Consider the following 21,882-nt stretch of genomic DNA (forward strand, 5'->3'; position numbering starts at 1 on the left):
TATTTGGGAAGAGTGTTCATGGGAACATGCCTGCCTCAACGCAAGGGGTAAACACTCCTTGCAGAAGATTCCTCAATATGTTGTCTGTGTTTTGGGGAGTAGAGGGCACCTTCACTACAGATGCACTAACTTGTTCAATAATTGTTTTGGCCAGTTGATGAAAATTAGAATCAAGTAATCAAGCTAACTGAGTTATTTAAAATATTCTTCTTTAATTCAACATAAGTTTCTAAGGGAAATAAAGTGCCAAAATTTTATCTTGGCACAGAATCTTTGTTTATTTGTTTGTTTTAAGCAAAAATAGAATTTTAGGAGATCTGATATCTTGATTCTTCCCCCCATCACTTATACAGATTGGCAATTGTTATTCTGTTCCAAAATAGACGAATGTTTATTGCATAATGGCAGCTATCAAAATAATGCTTTCCTATTGTTTTCAGTAACTTTTGTGACCAACATTCAAGCTGGAAGGTAGCATTGTGTACCTAGGTTGGAATTAAAGTTTTGACTGATAATATACTTGTTACAGCACTAGGAGTTGTTTTTAATACTTAAGACTGGTGAGAAGTGCACTACTTATTACTCTTTTATTAACAACTGCACATGAATATATATGAGATATGTGTTACACACACACACTCGCAGAAAGAGAATACTTAATTACATAGTTCAATAGGAAAGAACTATCAGGGCATTGATAAGCGTGCACAGTCTAATCAAACAATTAACTATGCTGAAATCTTTGGTGTCCGAACTGAAACGGAGAATAAATACTTCTCATCGACTATGTTAAGTTTATACCTTTGAAATTTTCTATTTCCTCAGTCATAAACCTTAGTGGCGGAGCTGGCATTGGCAGCCGTTTGTTAGGTACGCTTGACTTTTGCCATGTAAAGCATTTTATCCACGACCAGAGGATTTCAGAGTAACAACTCTGTATCTTTTTATTTTCATATCTGTACTAATAAAGAAAAAAAGTGAAGTTGCTATGAATATTACCTATTCTTTCATGATTGAAGATAGAAGTGATTTTGGACCATCTTGAATCAGTGTTTCAATAAATGCCTGTGGCTTGTCCATCTGTCTTTCGAATATTGGTATAAATGGAATGGATAGGGAGAGACGTCTCTTTCAGAGCAGCAGGTAGAATCTTTTCATGAGAATTTTGAGGTATTGTCATTGAATGAATGAAGACAGACTATGTCAGGAGAAAGGACCACTAAACATTGACATAGCCAAACAGTGTAAGACCTCTACAAGAACCCAGTATTGACAGACACATTCATGTTAATGTAATCTGATGGGGTATAGTTCATATAGTGTTTATGACCCTTACAGCCATAGTATTTTATCTTGACTCTCAATCCTGTCCTGAGGTGATATTTATTGAGGTTCCCTCGTACTTTATAAAAGTTGGAACAAAGCTATGGTAGGATGAGTGGATGAAAGCTATACCTGAGAGTAGTGTAAGGAAGAGAAAGAACAAACATCTGGAGGAAAATATGTGTGTTTCCATTAAAAAAAGAAATCTCTGTGCTACTAGAAAAGTTTATTAATTTCATATAATAACATTTGGGAGAGGTTTAGATTTTCTGATAACTGCTGTATTGTTTTCAGGCTTTTTCTGATTGATTATTCATGCACGTAGTACAGAGACTTTTTATTAGAAAAAGGGGGTCATTTCTTTTAATAATCAACAGTCTTACTGGATTTCTCCAAAATAGTAGCTCTGTAAGTTTAATAAAAAATATAATCTTTGGTCAAGTACTTGCTGTTAGAATTGGACCAATGCTTTGATATATTTAGAAACTATTGTTTCAAACAATTATGTCTACCTTAAAGCGTTTCCACATTTAGTAGAGTGGAGAATTAGTCACCTAAATTAAACATTTTGTTTTTAAGAAGTACTTCTTAGGTCTGATAATTTATAGTTTTATGTTTTTCAATAAAGCCAGTGAATCTTCTCTTTAACGGTGCATTGCAAATATATTCATCTTTTGAGAATGTTTTTAATTGAGGTATAGTTGACTTACAATATTATGTTCGTTTCAGATGTACAACATAGTGATTCAATATTTTTATAGATTATACTCCATGTAAAGTCATTACAAAATAATGGCTATATTTTCCTGTGCTGTGCAATATATCCTTGCAGCTTATTTATTTTACACGTAGTAGTTTGTACCTGTTAATCCCCTACCCCTCTTTCCCCTCCTCCTTTCCCTCTCCCCACTGATAACCACTAGTTTGTTCCCTGTATCTGTGAGCCTATTTCTTTTGTTGTTGTTGTTATATTCACTAGTTTATTTTATTTTTTTAGATTCCATGTATACATGATATCGTATAGTATTTGTCTTTCTCTGAGTATGTTGTTTTCATTGCCCAGTAGTTTCTCAACTGAGACCATAAGGTTCTCCTTCATCCACTTCAGTGTCACGTCATCAGCCTTGAAAATAGAGAATGTTGGAGGAACAATAGCAATCTTTACTATGAAGTGCAATTTTTAAATGTACTACAAATAGCAATGACGTATGCTTTGGGCTGGTATCAAATGTAAACAATTTGAATTTCTATCTGTTTCTTTGTCACAAAATAGCTTGCAAATGGTCAAAACGATTGCCTATGTTTAGTACTATTTAAGGTGCTGAAAAGTCATGTACATAGCAGAAAGAGTTTCATCCCTTCTTTTAAGAATACTCAGAAAAGAACCCTTTTTGGCAGTTGCTGAAGCTGCAGAAGTAGGCTAAGTTAAGATCAGTTAGTCATTTGCAATTCAATCCTTGTGAGTGGAATTCCAGTGCTTCAGCAGATCTGGAAAACCTTAGGAAATACTTTTACAACAATAAGCAACAACACACAAAATGATTATTCATGATAGTAGAATATTGGCATAGTGGAAAGTCTGGATTTGGACTACTGTGTTAATAATAATAGATGGTAATACCTCCCTCAATAAGCCTTGCAGTATTCAGAGTAGAAGAATCGCTGTAACAAGAACCCCAGCATTTCAGTAGCTTGGCACAGCAAATATTTATCTATTTATCATCCAGTCGGTCCAGTGCATACCCTGGGGGTACCAGGGCATTCTATTGGCTCTATTCTCCCCTACAGACCAGGTGTTGTCCTGGATTCTCTACAGAAGATAAGGGAAGAAGCAGAGCAGAGCATCTCATAGTATGTTTCTTTGGATGCTTTTTAGAGGTGTCGTCCATCACTTCTACTCACGATCCATAGGCCAGAACTCATTCAGATCGCCACACCTTACTACGGGAGCTGGGAGATACAGTGTAGCTTTCTGCTCAGAATAGAGGGGGATAGCTTGTGAATATCTAGTCTGTCTCTGTCATAACCCTTTATGGTTTATAAGTTCATTCCATATCATTGGATCCTGAAAAATACCACATAGCATCCCTAAGGTCATTATTATATTCCAAGGAATTGATAAAAGTTTAACACGAGCTAGAAACCACCACAGATCTTCTGAATGAATCTTTTTTCCATTGAAAAACCCAACATTTTTTCCATTGAAGTGTGTGGCCTGCTACCTTCTATAGTAGAATTTTGGTTTCATGTGACAACATGTAGAACAAGAATAGAGTTTGTTGGCACAGTGGCACTTCTGAAGTTGGAGCCTCCATGTGCAACTCTAGGGTGCCCATTTCCACAGACTACAATATAAATGGCACCTGCCAAGGGTTGGGACCTGCACGGCCTCCATTGCTGTAAGGCAGCTCTGAGCCAAGGACAGCAATTCGCACAATTAAAATGTAGACTAAAAGGATCCATCCCCATACCAAGTTAATACTGAAGGTATCGAAGAGAGTGAAAAGAGCCTTTGCTTCAGTATAAGACACTTGGGTTTGAATCCCTACTGTGCTAATTACTGACTTGGTATTGAGCATCTTAGTTAACCTACAAGAGCTTCACTTTTTTCATTTGTGGGGGATGTATAAAATGGCATGCTGTCAATGCCTGAAAATGAATGGGACATTCAGTAGTCGACAGATTCCTTTGTCCAACATGCCATAAAAAAATGAGACAAAACTCTATAGGTGATGCTTACTTTTGTAAGAAGAATGCAGAGGAGAGTTTATATGAAATCTAGTAGAACGTCAGGATTCTATAACTAATGGGAACTTTTAAAAGTGAAATATAGACCAAAAAAAAAAAAAAAAAAAACAAACAACTCTACATTATAACGATTGATTTTTAAATTCAGTGGTCAAAAATGTTTGGGTGTCCATAATGTGCCAGAAATTTTTAGGGCATTTTTACATATTTACTATTTTTGTTTGCTCAGAAAATTGTATACAACTGCTGAATTGTTTATTCCTCTCTCACCCCAGATTTAGTTTTATTTAGAGTAGAGAGAGAGTCAGTCTGTGTAGACTAACAAGCTTTATTCCCATATGCGGACATGGTGCCCCTCAAGAAAGGGAGCCCAATGGACTGTGTCTGTTGTCAGTTTTAACCACACTCAGCAGCAGTGTGTCTCACACCTGGCACTGTGGTGCTTTGTTTACAATGCTGAAGTCATCTATGGTAGCCCAAATGTTGGATACTGGACTGATCCAGAGTCCAGTAGTCTTTTTATTCTTCTCTCTATCATTACTTGGATAATTATGGCCATATGTTTTATTTAATTTGTCTATATTACAGAAACTGCCCCCAACCCTGAAAAAGAGAAAGAAATTCAATCAGTATCTACAAATACTAACATTTCTTGGCAGTAGCTAAAGAGGCAAAGAGATGCAGGAGAAAGTGAGATCAGAAGTCTTTTCATACTTGCTTTTTTGTCTCTCCTTTTATTTATATCAGTTATAGCCCTGCTTTACAACTTGTTTGTTTAAGAAATAATTTGTGAAATTGAAGCAAATGATTCCATCAGTACCCTAAATAGTGGCTTTCTGTTTTATCCATATTTCACTTTGACTGTTTTCAAAACAGATGTTTTCCATTAGTCTTCATATAATGAATGTCAACATGTGTTCTATACTTTTACTTTCCCTTCTTCGAGAGTGTGGACTTTGTTGCCAAAGAGGTGGAGGCTCAAATACCAGGTGTGATGTTTACTGACTATGTGGCTTTGGGCAAGCGAGGGAACATCTCTGAAAACCTGTTAACTCTTTTTCAGAAAGAAAATAATTAGATTGTACTTTCAGCGTTGTTTAAAAGTTAGGAAGGAAGATAGATATTAAGCATGCTCTATTAGATCGCTAACATCCTTCTTCTCAGAATTATTATAATGATTTCAAAGTAAATAATAAGTAAAGTTACTTGATTCATACATTGACCAAATAATCAAGCAAACATAACACGGAACTCAGTTGATCGCCAGCCACATATATAAACCTTTCCCTTTAACAAGGTATACAAAGTAAAGGAGAAACATTAACTATAAATGCTAGTTAATGCTAGTTGAAGAAAAACTTATAATCCAAATTGATAAAAAACAAATACATTGTTTTATTACAACATTTGCAATTGGAATGAAACTCTTTCCTTGAAAGGCAAGCATGGTGATGATGGGGAGGTAAATTTTTTTAATGAGGAAATTAAGATTCAAATTCTCATGCAATTTTATGAAATGTGATAGGAATAGAAGTGATTTAGATGTGGAAATTTAAAAGACAATCCCGAAGCACTATGGGAATGATACAATACTAGGACTGTTCTATTCCTGCTACTCCTACATGGGCACTTCTTTTTTTTTTTTTTTTCCTTGGGTAACATTGTAATGTAGAAAATGCATATATGCATTTACAGAATGTCAGTAATCTTGAAAACTAGAATACATAGAAATATATGCATAGTTTCAAAAAAGAAATTACATTTAAAGAGAACTCATTTAACTTTTTCTTACTTTTTATATAAGTCAATGCATATAAAGATGGAGAAACTGAAAGGCTTATAGAAAATTGGGCTTCACCCAGCAACTCTCAGGTATTTTTATATTTAGCACAGATATGAATATTAGCATGTGTCTGTATGCCCGAGAAAGAAGTAAAATGGGTCAAACCTAAAGGATATTTTATCAACTCTAACAATTCTTTCGGTTGACTGTTACATGTTCATAATAATTATGAGTGTTTCTGTATTGGGATGACCCTTGATGTCTTTTCATGATTTCGGGTACAGGAGGAAATAGTCATGAAGAGAAAAAATTGAATTGATGAACGTCCCATGGGCTTTAGATTTAGTAATCTGGAAAAAAAAAACACAAAAAACTTGCCTGTTGAAAAATTACTCTGTTAATGTTGGGTTTACGTTACATAAAATAATTGAAATTGCTGGCATATATCTGTTTGTAAAATGAGTTAGTACAAGTAAGTGTTTTATCATTCTCAGACCTTTTTCAGAGCCTACTCTCTGCTCTGCAGGAGGAGTGTGCAAAGATCAGCTCAAGCTCTGACATAGATCATTGTACTGAATTATATGAGTGGATCAGCTGCCTAAAGAAGCAGTTAGTAGCCAGTTTACTTCTGGACGATGCTACATGGGCCAACTTACCTTTTGCTTTGCTAAGTGAACTAATTATATTGCCCAGTTCCCGGACCTATAATTTGGAGTTAGCCACGTGGAAATTCACTCATAGATGGAGGAATATGACTCCTTGTTCCTTTCATGCACCTACAACAGAAGGGGTTGCTGTGTCTTACTGTATCAGCAAAAAGGACTATTTTTCAAGTTCTATATAATTGGCTCAAATATAAAATTATCATAAAAATCATATTTAACTTTTTTCTTTAATAGTGAAAAAGCAAAATTCTATTAGACATATAGAAAATATGCCAGCTAAGTGTAATATTGGGAGATTGAAAACATAGCTCAGATAATCATGCATGTTTGTGGGGTATTTTAGGGCTACTAGTGAGCTGGTTAAATCACAATTTTTCCAGATTGCAAAAGTCTATAATTATTATAATTTATTTATTCAAAATATTTATTAGGGGGCTTCCCTGGTGGCGCAGTTGTTGAGAGTCCGCCTGCCGATGCAGGGGGCACGGGTTCGTGCCCCGGTCCGGGAAGATCCCACATGCCACAGAGCGGCTGGGCCTGTGAGCCATGGCCGCTGAGCCTGCATGTCTGGAGCCTGTGCTCTGCAATGGGAGAGGCCATAACAGTGAGAGGCCCGCGTACCGCAAAAAATAAATAAATTATATATATATATATATATATATATATATATACATACACATACATTTATTAGGTATCTGCTATATACCAGGGCCTTTTGGTCTGAATTGCATATCTTTTATGTATGGCTGTATGGTAAAATATGAGCCTGTAAAATTACTTCTCTTCATTTGAGTGTCAATATTAGGGAGGACTTAAAAGATTGAAAATGCAAATACTTTTTTTTTTTTTGAATTTTATTTTATTTTTTTATACAGCAGGTTCTTATTAGTCATCCATTTTATACACATCAGTGTATACATGTCAATCCCAGTTGCCCAGTTCATCCCATCACCCCGCCCCCTGCCCTCTTTCCCCCCTTGGTGTCCATACATTTGTTCTCTACATCCGTGTCTCTATTTCTGCCTTGCAAACCAGTTCGTCTGTACCATTTTTCTAGATTCCACATATACGCGTTAATATACGATATTTGTTTTTCTCTTTCTGACTCATTTCACTCTGTATGACAGCCTCTAGGTCCATCCATGTCTCTATAAATGACCCAGTTTTGTTCCTTTTTATGACTAATATTCCATTGTATATATATACCACATCTTCTTTATCCATTCGTCTGTCAATGGACACTTAGGTTGCTTCCATGTCCTGGCAATTGTAAATAGTCCTGCAACGAACATTGGGGTGCATGTGTTTTTTTCAATTATGCTTTTCTCAGGGTATATGCCCAGTAGTGGGATTGCTGGGTCGTATGGTAGTTCTACTTTTAGTTTTTTAAGGAACCTCCATACTGTTCTCCATAGTGGCTGTATCAATTTACATTCCCACCAACAGTGTAAGAGGGTTCCCTTTTCTCCACACCCTCTCCAGCATTTGTTGTTTGTAGATTTTCTGATGATGCCCATTCTGACTGCTGTGAGGTGATACCTCATTGTAGTTTTGATTTGCATTTCTCTAATAATTAGTGATGTTGAGCAGCTTTTCATGTGCTTCTTGGCCAACAGTATGTCTTCTTTGGAGAAATGTCTGTTTAGGTCCTCTGCCCAGTTTTTCATTGGGTTGTTTGTTTTTTTAATATTGAGCTGAATGAGCTGTTTATATATTTTGGAAATTAATCCTTTGTCCGTTGATTTGTTTGCAAATATTTTCTCCTGTTCTGAAGGTTGTCTTTTTGTTTTGTTTATAGTTTCCTTTGCTGTGAAAAAGCTTTTAAGTTTCATTAGGTCCCATTTGTTTATTTTTGTTTTTATTTCCATTACTCTAGGAGGTGGGTCAAAAAAGATCTTGCTGTGATTTATGTCAAAGATTGTTCTTATGTTTTCCTCTAAGAGTTTTATAGTGTCCAGTCTTACATTTAGGTATTGAATCCATTTTGAGTTTATTTTTGTGTATGGTGTTAGGAAGTGTTCTAATTTCATTCTTTTACATGTTGCTGTCCAGTTTTCCCAGCACCACTTATTGAAGAGACTGTCTTTTCTCCATTGTATACCCTTGCCTCCTTTTTCATAGATTAGTTGACCATAGGTGTGTAGGTTTATCTCTGGGCTTGCTATCCTGTTCCATCGATCTATATTTCTGTTTTTTTGCCAGTACCATATTGTCTTGATTACTGTAGCTGTGTAGTATAGTCTGAAGTCAGGGAGTCTGATTCCTCCAGCTCCGTTTTTTTCCCTCAAGATTGCTTTGGCTATTCGGGGGTCTTTTGTGTCTCCATAAAAATTTTAAGATCTTTTGTTCTAGTTCTGTAAAAAATGTCATTGGTAATTTGATAGAGATTGCATTGAATCTGTAGGTTGTTTTGGGTAGTATAGTCATTTTCACAATATTCATTCTTCCAATCCAAGAACATGGTATATCTCTCTATCTGTTTGTGTCATCTTTGATTTCTTTCATCAGTGTCTTATAGTTTTCTGAGCACAGGTCTTTTACCTCCTTAGGTAGGTTTATTCCTAGGTATTTTATTCTTTCTGTTGTGATGGTGAATGGAATTGCTTCCCTAATTTCTCTTTCTGATCTTTTGTTGTTAGTGTATAGGAATGCAAGAGATTTTCATTGATTAGCTAGCTCTAGTAGTTTTCTGGTGGCATCTTTAGGATTCTGTATGTATAGTATTATGTCATCTGCAAACAGTGACAGTTTTACTCCTTCTTTTCTGATTTGGATTCCTTTTATTTCTTTTTCTTCTCTGATTGCCATGGCTAGGACTTCCAAAAGTATGTTGAATAATAGTGGTGATAGTGGATGACCTTTTCTTGTACCTGATCTTAGAGGAAATGCTTTGAGTTTTTCACCATTGAGAATGATGTTTGCTGTGGGTTTGTCGTATATGGCCTTTATCATGTTGAGGTATGTTCCCTCTATGCCCATTTTCTGGAGAGTTTTTATCATAAATGGGTGTTGAATTCTGTCAAAAGATTTTTCTGCATCTATTGAGATGATCATATGGTTTTTATTCTTCCATTTGCTAATATGGTGTATCACATTGATTGATTTACGTATATTGAAGAATCCTTGCATCCGTGGGATAAACCCCACTTGATCATGGTGCACAATCCGTTTAATGTGTTGTTGGAGTCTGTTTGCTAGTATTTTGTTGAGGATTTTTGCATCTATATTCATCAGTGATATTGGTCTGTAATTTTCTTTTTTTGTAGTATCTTGTCTGGTTTTGGTATCAGGGTGATTCTGGCCTGATAGAATGAGGTTGGGAGTGTTCCTTCCTCTGCAATTTTTTGGAAGAGTTTGAGAAGGATGGGTGTTAGCTCTTCTCTAAATGTTTGGTAGAATTTGCCTGTAAAGCCATCTGGTCCTGGGCTTTTGTTTGTTTGGAGATTTTTAATCACAGTTTCAATTTCAGTGCTTGTGATTGGTCTGTTCATATTTTCTCTTTCTTCCTCATTCAGTCTTGGAAGGTTATACCTTTCTAAGAATTTGTCCATTTCGTCAGGTTGTCTATTTTATTGGCATAGAGTTGCTTGTAGTAGTGTCTTAGGATGCTTTGTATTTCTGCAGTGTCTACTGTAACTTCTCCTCTTTCATTTCTAATTTTATTGAGTTGTGTCCTCTCCCTCTTTTTCTTAATGAGTCTGGCTAAAAGTTTTTCAATTTTGTTTGTATTTCCAAAGAACCAGCTTTTAGTTTTATTGATCTTTGCTATTGTTTTCTTTGTTTCTATTTCATTTATTTCTGTTCTGATCTTTATGCTTTCTTTCCTTCTACTAACTTTGCATTTTGCTTGTTCTTTTCTCTAGATCCTTTAGGTGTAAGGTTAAATTGTTTATTTGAGATTTTTCTTGTTTCTTGAGGTAGGATTGTATTGCTGTAAACTTCCCTCTTAGAACTGCTTTTGCTGCATCCCATAGGTTTTGGATTGTTGTGTTTTCATTGTCATTTGTCTCTAGGTACTTTTTGATTTCCCCTTTGATTTCTTCAGTGATCTCTTGGTTATTTAGTAACATATTGTTTAGCCTCCATGTGTTTGTGTTTTTTACGTTTTTTTCCCTGTAATTCATTTCTAGTCTCATAGCATTGTGGTCGGAAAAGATGCTTGATGTGATTTCAATTTTCTTAAATTTACCGAGGCTTGATTTGTGACCCAAGATGTGATCTGTCCTGGAGAATGTTCCATGTGCACTTGTGAAGAAAGTGTAATCTGCTGTTTTCAGATGGAATGTCCTATAAATATCAATTAAATCTATCTGGTCTATTGTGTCATTTAAAGCTTGTGTTTCCTTATTAATTTTCTGTCTGGATGATCTGTCCATTGGTGTAAGTGAGGTGTTAAAGTCCCCGCTATTACTGTGTTACTGTTGATTTCCTCTTTTATAGCTGTTAGCAGTTGCCTTATGTATAGAGGTGCTCCTATTTTGGTAGCACCTCAATTATAATTGTTATATCTTCTTCTTGGATTGATCCCTCGATCATTATGTAATAATCCTTCCTTGTCTGTTGTAACATTCTTTATTTTAAAGTCTATTTTATCTGATATGAGTATTGCTACTCTAGCTTTCTTTTGATTTCCATTTGCATGGAATATCTTTTTCCATCCCCTCACTTTCAGTCTGTATGTGTCCCTGGGTCTGAAGTGGGTCTCTTGTAGGCAGCATATATATGGGTCTTGTTTTTGTATCCATTCAGCAGAGCCTGTGTCTTTTGGTTGGAGCATTTAATCCAGTCACATTTAAGGTAATTATCAATATGTATGTTCCTATTACCACTTTCTTAATTGTTTTGGCTTTGTTTTTGTAGGTCCCTTTCTTCTCTTGTGTCTCCCACTTTGGGAAGTTCCTTTAGTATTTGTTGTAGAGCTGGTTTGGTGGTGCTGAATTCTCTTAGCTTTTGCCTGTCTGCAAAGCTTTTGATTTCTCTGTCAAAATGCATGAAATCTTTGGCAGGTTGAGTAATCTTGGTTGCAGGTTCTTCCCTTTCATCACTTTAAATATATCATGCCACCCTCTCTGGCTTGTAGAGTTTCTGCTGAGAAATCAGCTGTTAACCTTATGGGTGTTCCCTTGTATGTTATTTGTCATTTTTCCCTTGTTGCTTTTAATAATTTTTCTTTGTCTTTAATTTTTGTCAGTTTGATTACTATGTGTCTTGGCATGTTTCTCCTTGGGTTTATCCTGCCTGATGCTCTCTTGCTTCCTGGACTTGTGTGGCTATTTCCTTTCCCATGTTAGGGAAGTTTTCAACTATAATCTCTTCAAATATTTTCTCGGGTTTTTTCTCTCTCTCTTCTCCTTCTGGTACCCCTATAATGTGAACGTTGGTACATTTAATGTTGTCCCAGAAGCCTCTTAGTTCGTGTTCATTTCTTTCCATTCTTTTTTCTTTATTCTGTTCTGCAGCATTGAATTCCACCTTTCTGTCTTCCAGGTCACTTCTCCGTTCTTCTGCCTCAGTTATTCTGCTATTGATTCCTTCTAGTGTAGTTTTCATTTCAGTTATTGTATTGTTCATCTCTGTTTGTTTGTTCTTTAATTCTTCTAGGTGTTTGTTCTTTAATTCTTCTAGGTCTTTGTTAAGCATTTCTTGCATCTTCGCCATCTTTGCCTCCATTGTTTATCCGAGGTTCTGGATCATCTTCACTATCATTGTTCTGAATTCTTTTTCTGGAAGTTTGCCTATCTCCATTTCATTTAGTTGTTTTTCTTGGGTTTTATCTTGTTCTTTCATCTGGTACGTAGCCCTCTGTCTTTTCATTTTGTCTATCTTTCTGTGAATGTGGTTTTCCTTCCACAGCCTGCAGAATTGTAGTTCTTCTTGTTTCTTCTATCTGTCCTCTGGTGGATGAGGCTATCTAAGTGGGTTGTGCAAGCTTCCTGATGGGAGGGACTGTGGTGGGTAGAGCTGGGTGTTGCTTTGGTGGACAGAGCTCAGTAAAACTTTAATCTGCTTATTTGCTGATGGGTGGGGCTGTGTTCCCTCCCTGATGGTTGTTTGGCCTGAGGCAACCCAGCACTGGAGGCTACAGGCTCTTTGGTGGGGCTAATGGGGACTCTGGGGGCGCTCATGCCAAGGAGTGCTTCCTAGAACTTCTATTGCCAGTGTCCTTGTCCCCATGGTGATCCACAGCTGCCCCCTGCCTCTGCAGGAGACCCTCCAACACTAGCAGGTAGGTCTGGTTCAGTCTCCTATGGGGTCACTGCTCCTTCCCCTGGGTCCTGATGTGCACACCTGTTTGTGTGTGCCCTCCAAAAATGGAGTCTCTGTTTCCCCCAGTCCTGTCGAAGTCCTGCAGTCAAATCCCACTAGCCTTCAAAGTGTGATTCTCTGGGAATTCCTTCTCTCATTGCCGTATCCCCAGGTTGGGAAGCCTGGCATGGGACTCAGAACCTTCACTCCAGTGGGTCGACTTCTGTGGTGTAATTGTTCTCCAGTTTGTGAGTCACCCACCCAGCAGTTACGGGATTTGATTTTATTGTAATTGTGCCCCTTCTACCATCTCATTGCGGCTTCTCCTTTGTCTTTGCTGTGGGGTATCTTTTTTGGTGGGTTCCAGTGTCTTCCTGTGGATGATTGTTCAGCAGTTAGTTGTGATTCCGGTGCTCTGGCAAGAGGGAGTGAGCGTATGTCCTTCTACTCTGCCATCTTGAACCAATCTCCTGAAAAAGCTAATTCTTTTAACAAAGCGAGCTTAGCTAGTGAATAGCCGTGTACCTGTATGCTATTTCTTAGCTTCTGTGGAAAAGATTCAAAGGCACTGACCTGTTGAAAAATGGATTGACACCTCATTTTTAGAGTAAAGGTAAAATATAGTTGGTCAATGCATCAGTTAATAATTTTTGGTTGTCATAGTGTCAAATAAACTGACAATATATTTTCTCTCTCATTTTTATTTGGTGTCTAGTAACTGCCCGGCTGACATCCTATATAAAATCACTTAGGTTTTCTCATTTAAATTCTTCACATCTGTCCTGCTGGCCTAAGAAAGGAAGGTTTTATTGTTGTTTTCTATGTAAAACCATATGTCAGCTTTGAATAAAGATTCAAATTGTCATTTAATTCTAAAAGATCATCAGTGGCCATCTATGGTCATTGCTATCACATCACAGGAAATCTAACGAATTGCCCTTAATAGCGGTGGACTTAAAAAAGGTGGGAATTATTCTGTGCATTAAGAATTTGAATGCAGTGAATAAAGAAAATTCACATAGATTGTGTTTCAATATATGGTAATTTTGGCTCTTGAAAGACATCTTTTTTCCATCAGATCAGTTCTGTTCACTTGCTTAGCTAAGAAATGTCATTCCAGTTAAACCCAGTTAACCCAGATTAGTGAGCATCTGGTAGTATTTAAGATAAGCTTCTTTGAGTAGATTAAGATAAAGCATAGATAAGCAAAAATCATATTATCACTAGGCTAATATTTCCCAAATGGGGTTCCATGGAATAATAGTGTCCCTAGAGACAATAAAAATGAAAGGTGATGAAATTAGTTGATATGTATATTGATTTATATCAGTTCCCTCTTGAAATATCACCCTTCATAGAGAAATGAATGAGGAGTTTTGGAATAAAGGCACTTAGTTTGGTTAATACATCATTCAATAATAACAATAGAAGACACATCAACTTTCTGTGTTTACATGAAAAAGAAAAAGGAACTAGACTTTTCCTTACCTGAGTGAATTTCCATGTGACTAATTCCAAATCATGGGGGTTTGGGTAGGTCTTAAGTGGTTAGGGGACACTGTTTTACAGATATAGATTGAAAAAAGCTTTTCTGGACCTAGTATATACAGCTAAGGTAAGCCTTGCCAGGACTGTTGAAGAAGCATTGCCCAATTTCTATTGCTGCTAGTTAATATACACTTAAATCAAAAAAGGACATAATTTAGAATCACCTAAGACTGTCAAGGTCAAATGTTTTATAGATGTAAATATGGAATTATTGGCTATATTATCACTTTAAGAGGATATAACTTCTGGACTTGCTTATGTTTATTCCAGGCCATTCTACTTGGAACATTCAGAAGAAATAATTTATTTAAACTTTCTGTCCTAATTAGGTCAGCCTTCACCAATGAACACAAACACTTTAGAGGTCATTATTATTCTTACCTACATTTTTACAGTACGCTGACCTGTATGCTACCTAAATTCTGGGGTTTTAATTTCATCTTTATGATTGCAGCTTTCCAAATGCCACTGGATATAGATTACTGCCAAGTAAGGCTTATTATCAGCAGGCTGGGTTCATGATGTACTACAGACGGTAGCATTCTGTTAAGGCCAAAGTCATTTATTTCATGAGGCTAGTTTACAGCACACATTATGCAAAAGAAAAACCTGAATATTGACAAAACTACAGAAAAAATGCACGAGTATTCTTTTTAGCATTTACTTTGCACTTATATCCCCAGATTTAACACTTCTCAATTTATTTTACCGTAATCAAAATGTAACCATCTTTTCTCCTATAATGAGGAGTAGTATAATTGTGTAGACGAATTTTAATTTAGATTCATGGTCTTCATAAGTTTAAAATATGTGTAATATGCACATTTTACATTTCTAAATTGCGCTAAAAATTTTTGGAGACTATATAATTAAGATCCACATAATATCTTTGCAAAAGTAAATGCTTAGACTTTATATCCTCCTGTACTGAATTTCAGGTTTTGTCTTCCCCACTTCCCAGTGAGCTGCATTTCTGAAAATTAGAGTACCTACAATAGAAGCTACCACACCACAAGTTCATCCTGAAAATTCTTAAAAGTTTATGAATTCATATAGAATTTAGTTCTATCAGGAGCCAAAATATTTGTTTAAAAAATAATTACTTTGAATTTCAAAGCTATTCAAATAAAAAGATAAGACAAACAGAAGTTTTGTTAACTAGCTAACTGATCAGATATGGCTGTGCCATGGAGTGACCAACTACTCCTCTGAGCTTTTATATAACAGCTTCCTCATTCTTGACAGATCTCTGGGATCTGTTATTAAAGGCCAGTTACAAACCTCCTTCTCCCCTTCAAAGCGGCAGTCTTAACTAAAAACATGAGAATTCAACTACAAAAATAAATGCGGGTCCAGGAAGAAAATAAATCAGAAAAAAAAGTCAACATTTACAAATATATTTTCGTAGGCTGAGGGAATATCTCAGAAGAAGTGATCACCTAATTGGTGAAACATTGAAGTTTGTAGATGTGTCTCACTGGACTCTACATAAATGATGGTGCCAAAGAGAGTAACCAAAGGCACATAACTTTGTGGCTACTCACTAAAATTTTTGGATTCAAGTGTTTGCAGTTACAGAACTAAAATTTTTTTCTACTTCTGTCATATATGTCTTGCCTGTCATTCAGCTAAAATGCAAGTCAATCCATTTTGGGAAAAATAAAAGAGGAAATAGAAAAATAGGCCTAACGGATTTGACTGCCAGGCTAAATATTTCAGTCTTCCATTTTCTTTGAAAATGTGACTGTCATTTTAATAGGTAGGAATCACTCATAGACATAGGCTAGTTAATAAAAACATTATTTCATAATTTTTTGGTTTTGTTTTCAGACCAAACTAAACGTGTTGAGTTACTTTTTAAAAATCCTCAGTAGAGCTTTTTGTGTGCATTGTCTAGACTAGATTTTAAACTGTTTTCCTTTTTTTTTTTTTTTTTTTTTGCGGTATGCGGACCTCTCACTGTTGTGGCCTCTCCCGTTGCAGAGCACAGGCTCCGGACGCTCAGGCTCAGCGGCCATGGCTCACGGGCCTAGTTGCTCCGCGGCATGTGGGATCTTCCCAGACCAGGGCACGAGCCCGTGTCCCCTGCATCGGCAGGCGGACTCTCAATCACTGCACCACCAGGAAAGCCCTAAACTGTTTTCCTGTGAGTCCATGGGACAATGCATCACTGTTTTGGGCCTATTTTGCTTTTGTCTGTGTCAAGGAGAATAAGTTTTCAAATGGTAAAGGCAGAACAAACACTCATGAGAAAATTGAACTAAAAAAGAGATAAGGAAATTATATGAGAACACAAAGTTCCTCTAAATGATTTCAAGCCTCTTCTTCAGAAAAAATTTACCTCCCAGGACATGCAAATATTATTTCAGAACTCTTTATTCTTTCGGGAATGGTAACAAACAGAAGATACAGAAGAAGACTGGAAACATAAAAATTTTCTGATTGTTAAAAAATGGAAAATGTTATTAATATAAACTTAGTATTATTTCTAGGCAAACATATAGATTTTTAAGTAGGGAGCTGCAGGATTGTAAGAAAGATCAGTCACTGGAGACCAAATTGTGTTCACCGAAGTATAAACAAATAACAATACATTCTAATCCAATCCCATTTTATTTCTTTATGGTATTAGAGTACTCTGGGGAGAAGAATCAGGGTTGGAAAGATACATTATATCAATTGTATTATTTTCATATCAGCAATTAATTTAATAGATCCTAATAGCCCAAAGGGAGAAACAATGAAAAATAGAATTAGCTGAATTTTATAACTGGTTGAATAGCAATTTTCTTAAAAAGTACTGCTTAATTGAGTGATAAAAAGCTATAGGATCTTCCTGTATCCTCTGCTTTAGTCAAGCATTTTCAAAAATTTTAGTGATGACTTAAATGAAAAAGTTTTTGACATTTCTAGATTATATAAAACAATGAGGAATAGTGAATATGATGAGTGACAGAAAGCAGCAAAGTCAAATATAAAGTAGCTAAATTTAGATTTATAAATTACATTTTCCTATTACCACCTCCACTCTTCCCTGACCCACTAGTTATCACCATACCCAGCTCCTCTGATAAATGCAGTTAAGACATGCCTCACCACACATACACACCAGCTCCTCACTGCCCCAGGAATTCTGTTTGGTTTGTGTTTGGTAAGCGTTCTACTTACTACCCTTATTTTAATCTGAGCATTAAAAAACAGCCATCATTCCCTAGCATCCGTTCTTTTCCTCTTTTTTTCAAGATCAGAACCTCCTAACTACTGTTTCCAGTTCCCATGGTCTATCACCTACCCACATACACACATCACAGTATTTTCTATGGGGTTCTAAGAAAAATATAAAGATGCTCAGAAATTGATGTGGTTTATAGGATCACAGGATTTGGGAAGATTTTACTGGTATTATGACGCTAATTTGCAATGTAGGGGAACCATCCATAGCTGTCTCCAGCCTAACTCACAGAGGTACATTTTAACTAAGGCTATTTAACATGGAAAAACTTCCAAGGATTACACATTTTATCATCATTCCTAATTAAATTTTCTCCTGCCGTGATAAAAATCCACTTTTCTTGGTAAGCTGTAAAGATAGTACTGAGAGAGGGAAGAAAGTACGCCTACCTGTATCAGAAATGTTGGTGCACAGAAGTCTTGAGATATGAATCATTTCTTCTTGTGGGCTCTTGGTATATTGTGAGCTGATATACATGAGTAAGGAAAAGACAGCAATTGACCTAGACTTTTTTAATGTTTTGGTATCAGTGCTACACTTGAGTATTTTCTGCTGTCCAGCATGAATATACGAGATGCACACCAAAACTGGAAAAAAAAAAAAATGCTAAGTCTCATTTAAGTGAAAGGTGGAGAGGAAATATGCGCAGATAAGGAGAAATGGGAGGGACTCCCTGGTGGCGCAGTGGTTGAGAATCCGCCTGCCAGTGCAGGGGACACGGGTTCAAGCCCTGGTCCAGGAAGATCCCACATGTCTAGCGGAGCAGCTAGGCCCGTGTGCCACAACTACTGAGCCTGCACTCTAGAGCCCGCGAGCCACAACTACTGAACCCGCGCACCTAGAGCCCGTGCTCTGCAACAAGAGAAGCCACTGCAGTGAGAAGCCTGTGGACAGCAATGAAGAGTAGCCCCCACTCACCACAACTAGAGAAAGCCCATACACAGCAACAAAGACCCAGTGCAGCCAAAAAATAAAGAAAAAAAAGAAGAAGAAGAAATGGCATATCACTAGTGGTTTTGCCTAACTGAAGAGGGCACAAAGGTAGATGGTTTTGATAAGCCCAGAGTTGTAGATCATAGAGGAAGAAATGCTGTCCAAAGTCAGTTTAACTCCAGATTTGCGGAGCATGCTTCCCTGAGAGCCAGCCCTTCCATGGCACGTGAGAATGACCTATTTTATCAAATAGCCAGTTTCCATTAATGACATAAAAAATGTAAAAGACTCAGTACATTGCCTGATCCTATAAGTATTGAGTTTTGTTAGTGCCCTTTTTTTTTTTTTCTGTATAATCACTGCCAACTCTTGAGACTGTCCTGCATCAAGTATCAGCAGTTAATGTCATTTCAACTTCATATACTTTTCTTTGTCTGAGTTTGTTAGCAGCTGTGCTTAGAAGCTGATATTTCTTGTGCCATCCTTGATAGTAATCATATAGAATTATTTAAAATTGGGAACTTCTGTTTCATTCATTGCATTCAAGGTATCACCATTTAAAACAGATTTCAGTAGCTCAGACCTGTTTATAAGTCAGCAATCCTTTTGCTTCTCAAGTTTCAACATCATGTAAATGAGTAACAGCTGAAAAAAACAAGAATGTTCATAGCTTAGATACGATAAAACTTGAGATAAAAAATGCTGCTTTCAGTACCTGAAGAGGAAATTTATTTATTTTATATTATTTTGAGGATAGAACTGGATCCAGGGGTAAAAACGACTGGATGAATATCAGTTAAACCTAAGAGCCCTCCAGATGCAGAATCACTGTATCGTTAGGTGGTGACTTCTACCACTGGTGCAGAACAGTCTGAGTGCTCACACCAGCATTCAGGGATGCTGTACAGGAAATTGCCGTGGCCACTGCAAGTTTCTGCTACAAACCTGTGGATATTATCTACTACGTGTCTGATATGCTCTGTAGAAAATATATAATTGAAACTTTTAGTCCACCACTGTCATTTTAAGGATGGGACCAAAAGAGGTGAAACAACATCCTTTAAGTGATGTGTAAGTCAGGAAGGAGGAAATGGATGAGTTGGTGCTTATCTATTGACTTCTGTAGGAATCTTGGTTAGATGCTCTGTTAGTTTGCCATGGGTGCTGGTAACAAAGTACCACACACCAAGTGGCTTAAACAACAGAAATTTATTCTCATAGTTCTGTGGCTAGAAGTCCAAAATCAAGGTGTTGGCAGGTCCATGCTCCCTCTGAAGGTGCTAGGGAAAGATCTGTTCCAAGTTTCCTCCTGGCATCGGGCAGTTCTTTGGCTTGTGGTAGGGCAATTCCAGTCTTTACAAAGCATTCTCCCTGTGTGCATGTCTGTCTCTTCATATGGCATTTTTTTTTTAAAGGATACCGGTCATATTAAATTAGGGGCCCTCCACGTTCTGCAACAACTCTATTTCCAAATAAGTTCATAGTCTGAGGTACTGGGATTTGGAGCTTCAACATATGAATTCGGGGGCACGATTCAACCTGTGGTAGATGCTGAATAATGGAAGAAGGAGAATTTGGGAAAGCAGTTGTGGGGAATAGGAAGAACAGTTGACAATATGTCACTATTCTTGAGAAAGCCAATACACTAAGTGAATCCTATCAATGAATAAGGAAAATCAGCTTTTCTCCAAATACATCTGCTTTTTCCAGATGTATTTAGTTCAGCAATAACATGAGAATACAAATTATTCCAGTGATTTATGGTATGTGTCTGTCAGTCTATCTCGCATGGGCGCATTTATCTCATTCTAAGCACACACACAAAAAAGTCATATCATATAATGGGGAAGGTCAACACAGAAACAGAATAAACAGAAGACTGGTATGCAGACTTGTAAAAAGCACACACATGACAAACAGTTAACGTATATGACTCAGGGTGAAAATGTGTGGTGGTGTAAGAAATAACGCGAAAAGCTTGAAATTATGCTGCAACCTTAAAAAATTGCCTTTGAGAGGTCTATAAGAACAAAATTGTGACATCAACTGAGATAAAAATAGGTTTGAGTGGGACTGACGGGTATTTGGATTTCAAATATCTAACAAATTGTGGCTGGAAAAAGCTAAAGTACTTCAATGACACTGGTTGGTACTAAATATTTAGAACAACCAGCCCCAATTTCAAGATAACTAATATCACCAATGCCTGCCCTCACCATCAAGAGTGATTTTTCTCTAGGTCATGAGTCCCAGGCATATCATCTCTAATAAAAAATCTTACACAAATAACTTTACTATACTGGCCTTGTACCCCACTCCATCCCCGACACAAATCTATCCTGTGCCTTTATTAGCTGGGTCCCTGGTTTCAGTACGTGCTCTGGAAGGTCAAATTCAGTAATTCAGGATTTAGATTGCTTTACACGTCTAAAGCTTATGCTGCTTTTCACAATATTCCTTCATAATATTCTAGCCCCCAGATATCAGCTCTCTCATTTTCACTGCTTTCTCAGTATCAACTTAATTGTGAAAATATTCCAGGGCCATTTATCATTTAAAGTTTTATATAATGAGCAAAGGATGAACATCATTACTAAATATGTAAGCCCTCTAATAGTCTACTCCATAAATTTACTTAAATTACAACCATCAATATGTTGGTTGTTTTTCAATTCACATTTCTTGCCTTAATGGACATGAGAAGCAAATATTGACTGCTTTTTTTTCCCGTTGCGGAGCACAGGCTCCAGATGCACAGGCTCAGCGGCCGTGGCTCACGGGCGCAACCGCTCCGCGGCATGTGGGATCTTCCCGGACCGGGGTACGAGCCCGTGTCCCCTGCATCAGCAGGCGGACTCTCAACCACTGCGCCACCAGGGAAGCCCTTGACTGCTTTTTAATATGACTTATTGTTGTATGTCTTCATAACATTGATGAGAAGCATAACTGCAACTGGTTTTGTTCAAGATGACTTACAGAGCTGCATTCTACCCAGTCACCACCTTCGAGGACTTACCATGTAAGAAATACACACATATGGAAATGTGTACAATCCGTACAGATGCATTAAAATTCAAGCATTAAATCAAAACACAAACTGAACATGCAGATTCCTTTCTATAAAGGACTGTTTATGACTATGTTTCAAAGGTAGTGGGAGAGAGTAAAAAATGGATAGGAAAGAAATAAGTTAAAGAAGTCAGTGTTTAGCCATTTGAGTAAAGAAGAGGTCTTTATTTCAAGCTCTAATACATTCAACCTCTTTAATCTTGCTGTTTCAACAGAAATTAGTTACAGCAACTAGTTTTGAGAACAACAAAAAAAGAGAAAAGTACAAATGGGACAATCTTCAGAAACCAACAGGAATCTAAAGTTAGGGAAGTATGGATTAGAGTTTATCAAAA

Source organism: Delphinus delphis, chromosome 7, assembly GCF_949987515.2.
Source record: "Delphinus delphis chromosome 7, mDelDel1.2, whole genome shotgun sequence".
NCBI lineage: Eukaryota > Metazoa > Chordata > Mammalia > Artiodactyla > Delphinidae > Delphinus > Delphinus delphis.